The 14,019-nt window shown below is 44.5% G+C and overlaps 1 protein-coding gene across 1 annotated transcript in view; it reads left to right on the forward strand.

Annotated features, from left to right (window-relative positions):
• PRSS12 (serine protease 12) overlaps window positions 1-14,019 on the forward strand; it is a 474,415-nt gene that overhangs the window by 174,652 nt on the left and 285,744 nt on the right. The window lies entirely within an intron of this gene.

Consider the following 14,019-nt stretch of genomic DNA (forward strand, 5'->3'; position numbering starts at 1 on the left):
AATTAGCAGTGTTCAAATATGTCTAAACTTATTTAAACATTGCAGTTAAGCTCTTTTACCATTTAAAAAAAGCAACCAAATACATGTTACATACATGATTGCCAAACATACTATTCTGGTCAGGCAGGCCTTACTAACCTGTAAAAGTATCCACAGTGTAAGATTATTAGAAATGGGCTTGGGGTGGGGGTTTGAAGAATATTTGGAGTCCCTTACCTTTATTCACATACTCTCAGCCAGGATATAAAGGACAAAACATGTTAGTGATGGCCCATTACAGAGCGGCTTTCTGGCACTCATTTATTTTCACTTAAAACAAAGCACTGCTATCAGGCATAATGCTTCTTTTGTCCAGAGCCTGGTGCGCCCCCTGGGATCCCTTGAGGCTCCCCTAGGGGCACCCTCCCCCCCCCCACTTTGAAGACCCTTGCCCACCAGGATACTACAGGAAACGATCTACAAGACATTAACATTGACAATTCCGATTGCTCGAGCATTGCAGAGACCTACTGGCTTTGCCAATGCTTGGTAAGCAAGTCACCACTGGGGTTGAGAAGAAGGGGGAAGTCGTTTTACAATCCAAGGGATTCCAATGAGGACTACATGTCAACCGTTAATCTTTCAGGATGAACCCGACATTCTCTGCTGGTAGTAATCTGTTATCCTTCCTCTGCCTTTAGATTCTTGTCTCTCTCCTTGCCTAATTGCACAGTAATTGCAGACAGTTCCATCATTTGTACGTTTTTCGAATGTTTACGCTAATCACCTGTTTCTAAACTACATTACATACCCATTACTTTTACTGAGTGAAATGTGACTGCTTATCACTTACAGTGTAGTTATTTTTCCTGGAAAGTGTTATTCTGCGTTTGCAGCAAAGTAGAGAAATCTAAAACTGCGTGCAATGAAATTAAAAATCACGTCGCAAAAATTGTCTTAAAACTGGAAAGTCTTCCGCATTTTCCAAAGTTCCCACAAGAGAACATGTGACGCTCTGCAAATGGAGAGTTAGTGCTCACTGCAAGAGCATAACATGAGAGTCAACTGTTCATCGCTCTGCAAATTTGATGGTGGAAAATCGACGCATCTGGTCAGCCATTCGTAAACGCCTTGGGGCAGATTTACAAGCCCCTTGCGACACTTTTGCGCCGCTGTCGAGTCACTTTTGTGACGTAGCAGCGGCGTAAAATATGCGGCCAATTTACAACGTGATGCATCTAGGGAGATGTGTCACAATGTAAAGCCCTGAGTCACATTATACCTCCGTCAGGTATAATGTATGCAGGGTGGGCGTTTCCACGCAGGAAAGCCTCATAAAAGTGACGCAGTGAAATCTACAAGATTTCACCACGTCTCTTCCAGGACACCACTGCAGGTGTAAGGAGTGACGCAATGTAGTGGAAATAGGCCTCAAAATGCATTGCTGGAGTTGCATTGTGGTTGTGACACGACTCCAGCAATGCGTGACTTTTGGGCCAACAGATGCGTCAGAATTTCTGACACATCTGTCAATCCTTGCGCTATGGTGCGCCGTATTATAAATACGGTGCATCCATGGTGGTGCAAGGGTTTCTCAGGGAGGCACAGAGAAAGTAACGCATCTCTACAGATGCGTCACTTTCTTATAAATCTGCCCCCTAGTAAGGTAATAATGACTATCTCACTGTTCCTATACTGGTGAGCTAAGGCATGTAGGCTTCAACACCCAGTGGCGTAGCTAGGCCTTGTGCCGCCCGTGGCGGTCCCTGCTTTTGCCACCCGCAGTAGCTAAAATGAAGAGCGTGGGGCTGCTGTTTCCAACGTTTTCTGCCTGACGGCCACAGGTAAGAGCGGGGAAGGGGGGAGACCACCGCCCACAAAACTTATGCCGCCCAGGGAACACCGCACCCCTCCTCTCCCTTGCTATGCCACTGTCAACATCTGAGAGAAAGGGTATCCACAGCCACCTTTACAAGTACATGAACTCACTGAATTATTTTGACAAATAGCAGCACACCAGGCCAATGACGTAACTCTAAATCAGTGTTCTCCAGTGTTGGTCCTGGAGGGCCGGATCCATTCCACATTTTTAGCATATCCACATTTAGATAAATGTAGTTATCTTTAAAATCTGACACGGATCCGGCACTCCAGGGCTGACATTGGAGAACCCTGCTCTAAATGATGGGGCTTCCCAGCAGAATGTGGAGAGTGGAGCCGCAGCCTCTCATATCATACAGGCCTTAGCTGCATACTGGGCCACCTGAAGGGTGGAGGCCTGCCTGTGCCACAGGGGGCTGCAGAGGCCTACGCACTGATATCAAATATATCTTGACTTCACCCTACTCCATCAGATCATGTGAAACAGACCATCTGGCATTATTATATGTACATCACAGCTCCAGAGCCATGTAGCAGGATAGGTGATGCCGCCTCTAAGCCACATCTATTTCCTCCTGTCAACGCACATCTCAGAACTTCTCTTGAACAAATTTGCCAGGGCAAACTACACCTTTCCACACACAAATAAGAGTCATTGCCATAGACTGTTATGTTACGAAGTGCCTGGAGCAGTATCCCTGGGTGGATAACATTCGGGCCATTCTTGCCGGCTGTCCATGGAAGAACTGGGCCTGCAAACTCTAGAACTGGTTTAATGCGTGCAATGGATGCAATGGATATGGACCCGGACCCGCGTGCTGTGCTGAAAGGGCTGCGGTCCGCTTCTGTGCCTGGCCCCCATTTACCCTGCTCCTGCATAATAGGAGGACCTGCATATGCTCCCCCAGCTCTCTCCCTACCTTATCTGAACATCACCTGACCACCCCTGCTGCCCAAACCATGGGCCTCAGCAAAGCCCCAACTCCCGCTTGCCACCTGCGTCAAGCAACCGATCTTCCCAGACCTGCATGCTATTCCTGGGGAAATAAATCACCATCTCTGGGTTTAGGTGCACGAATGCTAGCCACAACTGGAGACCGATAGTAAGGTAATACCACTAATCAAAACACCCGCATGAAGCTACGCATTAGACGAATGTCCACCCCAGCAAAGCAAAATAAGAGCTATATAATGCACTAACAGCCATGTTAGGTTAAGGCTTTCCTCAAACTGAACCCACTAACTCCAGAACACCCTGACCCCTTTAACTAAGAGCGTCAGAATCAAAAACTAACCTCCAGAGTCCAAGAGCTTTATGCAGTCTTAAAATCAGATGTAATTAATAAGGAATGTATCGCTTTCATTGCCTGTTCCCTACCTCTTTTTTCACCCCTTGCTTCCTGCTCTTTTCTGTCTGCCTTTCTCTCTTCTTCAATAAATAATGCCACGTGGGGTTAGCTATATAAACACCAATGTATAAACGGCAATTGATTCAACCTATGCTAACCCTGTAGCAGCTGTTGCAAATGTTTTTTTGTATTAAAAAAAAATTAATAAAAATAAAAAATGTACACGCCAAATACCGTTAGGATAACCTGCTGAACAAGGACACGTGAATCATGTTTATGAGATGGCAACTGGAAGCAGATGCTGTATCTCAACAAAGGAGGCTCTTTGTTGACATGTAAGGCTGTGATTGGCATATGAAGCAGTGATGGGCACATCAATCGGAGCTTTACCTTATAAGGCAATACAGGGACACAGAGGACTTGCAAGAGTGCACGAGTCTGTATGGGGGCCAAGTAGCTGAGTCTTGTTATGTGGAATTGCGCATGAGCCTAAGCCACTGTCCCTGGTCACATAAGACGAGCATGTGGTATGTAGCTAGTCCCAGGAGCCTGTAATTGGAAAGACAAGGCAGACATTTGGCTCTGATGTCTTTATGAAGCTGTGTTGTGTTTGTGAGAGTTTCTGATCATATCAAGCTGCAACAGGCACATGGGGATGAACACTGGGCCCATGAAGGAGCACTGGTCATACCTGGGCATATGAGGCTGTAATGTGGAAATGAGGTTGTACAAAGCAAGTAAGGGCTTGAGTCTGTACCCAGGCTTTTGAGATTATTCTGTGCTTGTGAGACAGAACATAGACATATGAAATCGTAACTTGACATACAGGGACGTGCTGTAACATGCAACACTATTCTTGTGCATCTAGAGACGTGTCTTGGTGTGAGAGCCTGCTCCTGTGCAGTTTACTCTGTACCGAGAAACATGATATTTTAGTTAGCTGCATGAGGCTACACCTATGCAGTGTCTGGGCTAACGGGGCACTCACACAATGCTGTACATAGGCATATGAAGCTATGACATAGTATATACCTGTATGTTAGGACTTTTGAGATGATATTGGGAATATGAGTCCGGGTGTATGAGACAGGACCATTTAATATGGGACTGTGCCTGCGCACAGGAGCCTGTAGCGGAGTATATGAAGCTGCATATTGGCACCTGACGCGGTCCCAGGCTGTAGAGCGCTGTTTAATAACCCTGTTATAAGACACACAAGGCTACACCTGGGCCCATGAGACTGTAGACGAACACAAAAGGATGTACACTGGAGCCACACCTATATGAGACTGTAGCTGGGTTAAAAGGCTCTCTCTGGGTTTATAATGTTCTGTGGTGCATATGAGTCTGTACATGACTGTTAGAGGGGACTCACAGCCATAATAAGCTGTACTTGACATGCACGTCTGAAACCGGCATAAACACTGGGCAAATTCATGTTTCCGTGATTTTCAACCATACCATGGTATGTGAGACCAGGGGTGTAGTTGAGAGATGTTACCTGACAAAGATCACTGTAGCTTTGTATATGTTTCACTTATTATACACCTTCACCTCTTTCTGGGCATGCGTGGCTCCTGGCATACAGATATACTGAGCAAGAGAGCCTTGCCCTGAGCATATGTGGCTGTGGTGGCTGGGCATGGGAAGCAGTGTCCAAGGACATGAGGCTGTACTTTGCCTTGTGAGGCTTTACTTGGGCAAGGGAGGTTATACATAAGCATATGTGGTTGGACAGAACCATGTGACACTACACCTAGACATTTAAGGCTGCATCTGGACATATTCATTTTTTTCTGGGTACCAGAGGCTATGGCTGCTCGCATGAAATTGGAGATGGACGCATGAGGCCATTGCTTGGCGTGTGAGCCTGTCTTGCCATTTGGTGCTGTACTTTGGTGCGCAGGGCTGGGCCCGGGGTTATGAGACTGGTTCTATGTATGTGAGACTTCCTTGGCCTCTAAGGTGGTACCGGCAGTTGAAGTCTGCAATAGACATATTAGTCTGTACCACAACAAATAGGCACATGAGTCTGTACCTGAGCATGTGGGTCAGTGCCGGGCCTTGCAATTGAGACTAGCAATGGGGTTTAGGCCTCAGCCAGACATGGGAGGAAGTAGCTGGGGATAGCAGGCTATTCGAGCCACTGGAGCCTTTACTGGGAATAAAAGGCGGAACTGGGGCAATTTGAAATTTATGTTGACAAGAGATGCTATGACTGGAACAAAACAATACAATACAGTTGAATGTATTTATTTTACATATTTCTGTAGTTCTAAAACACTGTCATACCTGAAAGTGTTAGTGTGTTTTACAAATAACAGTAAGCAGTGCTTAATTTGAGCCCGTGGCTTCCGGTGCCCTGCACAAGCACCTAATTGCCAGCACCGGGGCTTATGAGAGTCTGCCACATGTTGGCGCTGTCTGACTAATATAGTATGAGCACAACAACAGTCGTTTATTAGTTCAATTTATATTTACAATGACTAATACCTGTCTCCCAAGCCATTCTTATAACTTTGGGGGCCTGGAATAGTACGAATTGTCACACTTGTAAGAGTGTGATGGTTAGTAGCTGTGTTTGCACGGTCATTGGCAGCTGGTACGGACAATGTGTGGTGCAAGCTGCAGTGGCATCCCGACAATAGCCCCGGCACTTATTCTTTTACATATAAAGCACTGACAGTAAGGAATTACAATTGTAACATTGATGGTGTACATTTTCATAGTCAAAATAGAGGGAGATAGGGGGAAAACATGACTGGTGAGGCAGGATGTGTTTCCTGAAGGAGAGGGCGTCTGATTGAGCCCTGTCTTGGGGCGGGAGCAGTTCCATAGCCCGAACTCAGCATTGGAGAAAGATTGCTTCAGTGTGACAGATGTTTTAAATGCTGGCATTCCTTATTGAAGTGTCCTTGCGTCGTAGTCCCTTACATCCTACTAATATGGTTAAGGCCCTCGCCAGGTATGCTGAGGTGACCAGATGAAGGGCCTTGAACACCAGACAGAATTTGATTCTGACATAGACTGAAAGCCAGTGTAGCTCCTGCAGCAGCAGTTTAATAAGATGAGGCTGTACGTGGGTGCATGTAATGCTTCCACGCAACACCACAGCTGGACACATGAGCTGATTAGACTTATCTGCACATGTGGGGTTATGTCTGGGTATGCTACACTGTATCCTGATATATGAGGATGAGGTTGGGTTTAGTTATGTGCGTCTGCCCTGGGCATATATGAGTTTAATTAACCATTAAAGGCGTTGTTGGGCTTATGAGTTTCGGTTTCGGCATACTGTATTGTATTGTAATTGTATTTTTATAGTGCTTACTACCCCCTGACGAGTCGTCGAAGTGCTTTTCGGCAAGTAGCATGCTACTCCAGAACCCAAAAACAATTAGTGGTGGATTAATATAGTGAAGTTTGAATTAATTTGAACGGTGGACATGTGACTCTGTTTGTTGGATTGAAATGGCTAATGGGGGATAGAAGACTAAAGAGTCTAGAAAGTGTTTATTGGGAGATCATAGCAGTAAAATGAGGTTTGGGATGAGGATAAGGAGAGATGGAGAGAATAATCGCTAGAAATGGATTAGGGAGATCAGAGTAGAAAAATGAGTTTTGGGATGAGTCAAAGAAGGGACAGATGAGGGTAGAATTTCGATGGAGTGTTTGCAAGATCATAGTAATAAAATGAGGTTTGGGGTGATCCAAGGAGGGAAGAGTCTATAAAGGGTCATTTTGTACATCATATTAAAAGAATGAGGTTTGGGATGAGTCAGAGAGTGGAGGCCGAGAATATATATTGACAGAGCTATATTGCCTCATTTACAAGGAACTTACGCACCTGCATATGTCCTTGTGCCACCATAGATGCGCTGTATTTACAATACAGTGCTCCATGGCGCAAGGATTAACAGATGCGTCAGAAATTCTGACCCATCTGTTGGCACAAAAGTGACGCATTGCTGAAGTTGCTCATGAAAGTGACGCAACTCCAGCTACAGTGCCACAACAGATAGGTGAGTCCCATTCAAAAATCCTTGCGTCATTCCTTACGCCTGGTCTTATCAGGCATAGGGATTTTGATACAATGAAGGCGTAGCATGACGCAGTGAAATGTAAATTTCACTGCATCAGTTCTACATGGCTTTTTTGTGTGGGAACGCCCACCCTGCATACGTTATACCTGACGCTAGTATAATGTGGCGCAGTGCTTTACAACGTGACGCATCTCTGTAGATGTGTCACGTTTTAAATGGGCCTCAATGTGGCACATTGTTTACGCCGCTGATGTGTCACAAAAAGTGATGCAACTGCGGCGCAAAAGTGTCTCAAGGGACTTGTAAATCTGCCCCATAGGGTGAAATATAGGGTGGTAGATTGAAGAGAGTCAAAGTTTTTTTTAACAGCAGGAGTAAAGCAATAACTACATAGATACATAAGTATTTATGTCAAGAAATACATATATCCAGATACATACACATAATCAAATTAAATGTTTATATACACAGGGATATGCTGTACATTTGTGTTTGCGTATGGTGGGTATGTAGGAAAAAGCCAACTCTTGAGTAATCTTCTGAAAATAAGATTTTTATCTGTGAATCTTATGTTTGGGGGCAATGAATTCCATATTATGGCTTCATCAAGAGAGAAAGATGTACTACTTATGTTTTCTCTCTTGTATGGTGGGGTTTTGAGGAGAGGTGCCTATCTGGAGTGCAGGTTCCTTTTTTGAATGTATTTGGTGATTTTATTCCTGATGAATTTGAGTGATTTATTTGATCACTGCAGGAGCTGGCTGTTGTGTCACTAACACCCAACCTTACCAGTGTGCTTAAAGCTTGACCTTAATGGCCATCTAGGCATTCCTGCAGTGAGAGGATCAAGTAAACAATACTACAAAACGTGCTCAAGGCTATCACGCTGAACAGATTCTTGAATATCTTACATTTTAACTGTCTAGTCTGAAATGATCTTGAAGAAGAACTAGACTAGTTCCCAGAAATGGGTAAGTCCTTGTGCCTAGACTGGGGTTTTGCAAGTTCACTATGAATTCTAAAGTGGGCAAGACATGTTCATAAATATGGGAAAAGTGAGCTTGCCAGAACTAGTTCTTTTTCCTGTGGGTGAGAAAGAGAAATAAGGGGTAAAAAGAGAGAGAGTCTCCAACTGCAGTTTCTCATCAGGCAGCCTTAACAAGACCACATGTGCAACACACACACACACACCATGCGAAAAAGTGGTGACTCACTTGGCATCATATAATACAAGCACACTGCAGATATTATGCCAAAACTCACAGACCAACATTTCGAGAACTCTTGCTATTTTCTTCTGCATAATTTAAAATTCTCTGCAGCCTAATTATTAACTTTTAAGTATTAAAAAACGGGATTGCCTGTCTCTGTAATGCACAAATGGCTGTGGCAAGCACAGGCATATCTAAAGAAACTAACCACATTCAACTATTAACAAAACCTATAATCTGCAGAAAGCGAAACTCGCGTTCACACTTTAAGACAGTACTTTCACATAAAGACAGCGAGACACTATCCTCGACACAAACCCACATTCATGACTATGTCATTGCCATGAAGGTGGCTTCCCCACCCAGCCACCCCTCGCCCCCAGCCACACACAAAAGTACACACTCCTTGAAACCAGTTTCCACACATATGAGAATGTACATGTTGGAGGACCTTCTTTGGCACGTGGACCTGCAGTGAACATACAAGGCTTCTCCGTGTACTTGGCAAGGGACCCTCTCACGTTTCATCATGCCATTGCTTTTATTATTCTCCGTTTGAGTATTCTCCTAGCTTTGACATGTACGCCATCCTCCAATGAAATTCTGCTCCTCCCATTTTGTTTTCTTTTCCAGGGCCTTGACCACTTAGGGCATGCAGTATTTGCAGAACTCGAGCCCTCCATCCTCTTCCCCCAACACTATGGATTTACAAGTCATCCCGTTGTCTCTTTCCTGGAACCCTACAAAAGGGCAAACAGCCATTACACCGAAACTTTTACAACTCATGCCATTACAACACATGCCATTACAACGCATGCCATCACAACGCAAGTACCATCACAACGCAATGCCATTACAGCGCATGTCATTATAACGCATATGCCTTTACCACGCATGCCTTTTCAATAAATTTCGTTGTAAAGACATGATTGGTAAAGGCATGTTGGGCTCATTTATGAGCCCTTGCGACACTTTTGCGCCACCGGTGCATCACTTTTTGTGGCGCACCAGCAGCGTAAAAAATGCGCCTTGTTGCGCCCTATTTACATAGCGACGCATCTAAGTAGATGCGTCACTTTGTAAACCCCTGCGCTACATTATACCTGCGTCAGGTATGATGTATGCAGGATGGGCGTTCCCCCGCATACAAGCCTCGTAGAAGTGGCGCATTGAAATCTATTAGATTTCAGTGTGCCACTTCTATGATGCCATTGTGTCAAATCCTTACGCCTACGCATAGCAGGCGTAAGGGTGACGCAGTGCTATATTCATAGTCCTCCCCCCTGCATTGCTTGGAGTTGCATTGCACAACTCCACCAATGCGTCAGTTTTGCGACAACAGATACATCAGTAATACTGGCGAATCTGTCATTCCTTGCGACATGATGATACAATAAATATGACGCATCTATCATGTCGCAAGGAGGGTGCACTGAGAGGTGACGCATCGCTGTTTTCACGTATCGATGCGTCACTTCTCATAAATAAGGCCCTATGTGCTTTACATGGAAGTATAAGGTAAGTATATAGGGGTTTATTTACAAGCCTCTTGTGCCGCTGGTGCGTCAGTTTTTACCATATTAACCCCTTCGCTGCGGCGCGAATTCCGCCGCAGCGCTGGGGGGGTTTGGGGTGAGCGCGGCGCCGCCATGCTCATGACGGAACCACGCCGTCATGAGTCACGGGCGAGCTGTGCTCATGACGGCGTGGTTCCGTCATGACTCCACCCACTTGCGCTGATCGCCCGCACAGGCGGGGAAACAGCGCCGCGTGGGCGGAGCAGCCGCCAACGGCCGCAGCATGACGGAACCACTCCGTCATGAGCACACGGCGCCCGTGGCTCATGACGGAGTGGTTCCGTCACGAGCATGCAACGGGTTAAAAGTGACAAACTGGCGGCTAAAAGGGGCTTGTAAGTAAGCCCCATAGGGTTTAGGGTGGGTTTGTGTTTTGGGGGGCTAAGGGTAATTTTAGGGTTTACAGTGGGTATGAGTTTTGGGGTGCCAAGGGTGATTTTAGGGTTCATGGTGGGTGTGGGTTTTGGGGTGCCAAGGGTAATTTTAGGGTTCATGGTAGGTATGGGTTTTGGGGTGCCAAGGGTAATTTTAGGGTTCAGGGTGGGTGTGGGTTTTGGGGTACCAAGGGTAATTTTAGGGTTCATGGTGGGTGCGGGTTTTGGGGTGTCAAGAGTAATTTTAGGGTTCAAGTTGGGTATGGGTTTTGGGGTGCAAAGGGTAATTTTAGAGTTCATGGTGGGTATGGGTTTTGGGTGCCAAGGGTAATTTTAGGGTTCAGGGTGGGGGTGGGTTTTGGGGTGGAAAGAGTAATTTTAGGGTTCAAAGTGGGTATGGGTTTTGGGGAGCAAAGGGTAATTTTAGGGTTCAAGGTGGGTATAGATTTTGGGGTGCCAAGGGTAATTTGAGGGTTCAGGGTGGGTATGGGTTTCGGGGTGCTAAGGGCAATTTTAGGGTTCAGGGTGGGTATGGGTTTGTGGGGTGCTAATGTTAACTTCAGGGTTCAGTGTGGGTATGGGCTTTGGTGTGACGAGGATAATTTTAGGGTGTGGGGTTGGTATGGGTTTTGGGGTGCCAAGGGTAATTTCAGGGTTCAGTGTGGAAATGGGTTTTGTGGTGACATGGGTAATCTTAGGCTTTTGGGTGGGTTTGGGTTTTGGGGTGCCAAGGAAAATTTTAGGGTATGAGGTGGTATTAAAAGAAAATATATATATATATATATAAATTCACTGAAAAAACCATAGGTTTCACACATGTTATAGTTAGCGGAAATTTTACTGATAAAAAACCAGTGAAATTGCCCCGTTATAGTTAGTGCTGGCAACTATAACTCACGCGACCGCAATCCTCTGCTGATGCTAATACTGTATTTAGACACTTATTTGCCCATGTCTTCTTCCATACATTTTTAGCTATACATATATTACAAATATTTTTTTTTCATAAAGACACATATGTCATCAGCAGAAGATTGCGGTCGCGTGAGTTATAGTTGCCAGCACTAACTATAACGGGGCAATTTCACTGGTTTTTTATCAGTAAAATTTCCGCTAACTATAACATGTGTGAAACCTATGGTTTTTTCAGTGAATTTGCAAGGTTTTTTAAATGCTAATTCCTAACTATAACGTGTGTGAAACCTATGGTTTTTTCAGTGAATTTGTACGGTTTTTTAAATGCTAAGTTACTTTACGCCATTCGAGGCGTGCGCGCCCACTTAACGCAGTTCGTTCCGTGCACGGTTTTTATCAACTTTACTAAGCCCTGTACATTTGGTGGCCTTCGGCCACCAAAAGCACAGGGGGTGGGGTCAATGTGGATAGTGTTTTTTTTATTTCGATTTTATAATTTCATGTTGCCAAAATTTTTTTTTTTTTACCTATTAATAAGCCCTGTACATTTGGTGGCCTCCGGCCACCAAAAGCACAGGGGGTGGGGTAAGTGTGGATAGTGTTTTTTTTTTTTTTTAACCGTACGCTTACGGTAAGCGTACGGTAAGCGTACTCGGCAAAATTGCCGAAAAAAAAATAAAACCGTTTTTGCTCTTGGGGGATGTTTGGGGACTCCCTCAACATGACTGTGTGGGAGGGAGTTGTCAAAAATGCCCCGTAACATGTTTTTGGGCATCAAGTTTGAGAAATAACTCTCAATGCGAGAGACAAAATGGCGGACGCCGCTTCCTGGTTTCGGCCGATTCGAATGTTTACTAAGATCTAAGAGCCAATCAGAATCGCGCTCGCGTACGCCACCGTACGCTTACCGTAAGCGTACGGTAAGCGTACCGTAAGCGGGCTCAGATATATATATTGATTTAAAGGCTATTTTCTCAGAATCTACTGAACAGATTTACACCAAACCTACAAAAGGCACTTCCTTGACCTAGGGACTACCTCTCTGCCAAATTTCTAGTAATTCTGTTCAGCCGTTCGGGCTGTAGCTCGTTCTAAAGGTCCTATGGAAAAATGCATGGGAAAAACGCGTTTTGGGACCCCCCTTTTATCTCAGCCCCCGCTTGACGAATCCCCCCGAGACTTTCAGGGTAGGAGCGGAGCGTAGCGCCCCACCTATTTTGAGAAATTCGCGAGGATTCATCGACCGGCGCCAAAGTTATTCAAAATAGAATGTTGAGGTTTTCCTATGGAAAAGGGGTCCTAACTATAACTACCTACTGGCGACCGCCAGTAGGTAATATATATATATACATATTCCTACATAAGCATGGACGGAGAAGTACAAATAAATACATTTACCTAGGGTGACCAGGCGTCCCAGATTTGCACAGACAGTCCCGGTTTTCACCAACTGTCCCGGCAGATTTCGGGAAATTTAGCTCATGTCCCGGATTTTAGAGAGGTTAGATTGAAAACGGTGGGAAGTGCCTTTTTATGTTTTCCAAAGCAGGGATAGGTAGCAGTTTTTATAAGAAAGCAATTTAATTAACAGGCATGCGACTGGCTTTAAAAATGGCATTTTATTTATGTTCTTACTGCCTGTTCTGTAATTCTCCGCTGAGGAGCGCTGTCATTCTGTGCGCTCTTAACAGGCATGCGACTGGCTTTAAAAATGGCATTTTATTTATGTTCTTACTGCCTGTTCTGTAATTCTCCGCTGAGGAGCGCTGTCATTCTGTGCGCTCCCTTAATTGTAGTCCTTCTATTTTTGTAAAATGTCCCGGTTTTTGTCTTTAAAACTCTGCTCACCCTACATTTTCTCAAAGTTAAGATTATACATTTATGGGATCATTTTACAGGTGGCTGGGTGCGTTCATAACCCTTTTGCAGGTAGTTTCAGTCCCTGATAGGTTTCAGATTTATGCCGGGCAAGAACATGTCTAAGTTTGTGTTCCAATTTGGAAAGGTATGGGCACACTCAAAATTGGTAAAACGGTTTTTCGGTTTAGGAACAAAAAGCAAATACTTTGTACACATGCTCTTTCCCATATACATTTATCCGTGTGGCTGTTGCAGATACTTCTATTTCTGGACTAGCTTGAACATTCCATGGAAGTTGGAAATGTGGGCAAAGCCGAGGTGTTAGGCCTATGCGTGTAAATGTATTTCTTCTAAGTTGAACGTTTTAAGAATCAGCCATTAATATCTACCACATTGCCTTGTGTTTAGGTTGAATTGCTGGTGTTTCCTCAGAATGACATGACCTAGTGCTGCGAGCAATGTTGTGTAATTGGTTGGAATTAATGTCTGGCGGCCATTTTCATTATAGGAAAATAACATATCTCTCTTCATAATATTTTCTGACTCAATATCCTCTTTACTTCAGTTTTTACTTACTCTGATGAAGTAGACATACGAAAATGCAATGATGTTGTGTCATCTGTTTAGCACTAATGCTTTCCATATGTACTGTATTGCTTCTCGCTACTTAATGTTACCAAAAGCTGTGGCAGCTTACCATGATGGAAAGTACATCTCAGAGTGGAAATAGTCAAATAAGGTATTTTTAGCATGTGGCTGCTTGCCGAGAAGCTTTTAAATTGCAATTCTTTTATGTATGGCTTATTATTTTATTTGAGCTATATAGGGTA

This window comes from Triturus cristatus, chromosome 2_1 (genome assembly GCF_964204655.1).
Source record: "Triturus cristatus chromosome 2_1, aTriCri1.1, whole genome shotgun sequence".
NCBI classification, from domain to species: domain Eukaryota; kingdom Metazoa; phylum Chordata; class Amphibia; order Caudata; family Salamandridae; genus Triturus; species Triturus cristatus.